This window comes from Mastomys coucha, chromosome X, assembly GCF_008632895.1.
Source record: "Mastomys coucha isolate ucsf_1 chromosome X, UCSF_Mcou_1, whole genome shotgun sequence".
Lineage (NCBI taxonomy): Eukaryota > Metazoa > Chordata > Mammalia > Rodentia > Muridae > Mastomys > Mastomys coucha.
The window spans coordinates 100,973,932-100,974,869 of record NC_045030.1 but is presented as its reverse complement, the minus strand read 5'-3'; the positions used below and the strand labels follow the sequence as shown (position 1 = coordinate 100,974,869).

The following is a 938-nucleotide window of genomic DNA, read 5'->3' as shown; positions in this document are numbered from 1 at the left end:
CTCTAGATCTTGGAGAGTAGCTGGCTTCTAGGGAGTCCCAAGTCCAAGTCAACTTTTGCCCCAAAAGAGATCAAGTACAATACAAATCGCTACAGCATTTCTCTCTGCTCCACATTCCTTCCTGTACTGGCAATCCATTTCCTACTCCATTCTTCTTTTCTTTCAGAGGAAACAACATGGCAGTTTTTACTGGCCTAGGAAGCCACAAAAATCAAGTTTTGGGCATACTACTTTAACTACCTGGGAGAATTGCAGAAGTCACTTTCTTGGAGGTTGAAGGTAGGGGTGATAGGACTAGGGAATTCATGAGGTTCCTGCTAGCCTTACAATGCTATGAGCGTATTCCTAATCTGTCTCTGTGACTCTAATTTCTCTTCTTTATTTCTAGCTGCTGCCTACTTAAACTTTAGAATTAGTACATTCTAACCACATTCATCTTGCTTCCACTGATATCAACTGTCCTCACTACTGCTCCATGTCTATGAAAAGCTCTATCCTCAAAGTCTCAAAACTTTAAACCATTGTCAGCTCCTCCCACTCCTTCATATCCATGCATCACCAACTCAGATATTCTTGGAAATTGATTACTTCCTCTTTGTATTTTTTATTACCTTGAGTGGAAAAACAAGGCAGTGATTTCCCCAACTGCATCTTTATAAGCCTAGTTTTTCTCCCTTTCAATTCATTTCCAGCCAGCCCTCCTAAAGTGCCAGCATACTACTAACACCTATATTAGATGAGGAGGATACAAAAAAGAAAAATCCTCTCTGAAGTTCCAGGAGCAACAAAGTTGGAGAGAGACATGTAAGGTAAAAACCCACTACGAGTAGCCATGGCAATGATTTCTTCCTAAGTGTTACAGAATGGCATACTGTTGGTAGGGGTTGGGGGGAGGCAGAAACTAAGCTGCTTAGGCTGCCTTCATAATCTTTTCTGGA

At 41.4% G+C, this 938-nt stretch overlaps 1 protein-coding gene across 1 annotated transcript in view; it reads right to left on the bottom strand.

The window, feature by feature from the left end:
* Nucleotides 1–938, bottom strand: part of Kif4a (kinesin family member 4A) — a 99,485-nt gene that overhangs the window by 83,065 nt on the left and 15,482 nt on the right. The window lies entirely within an intron of this gene.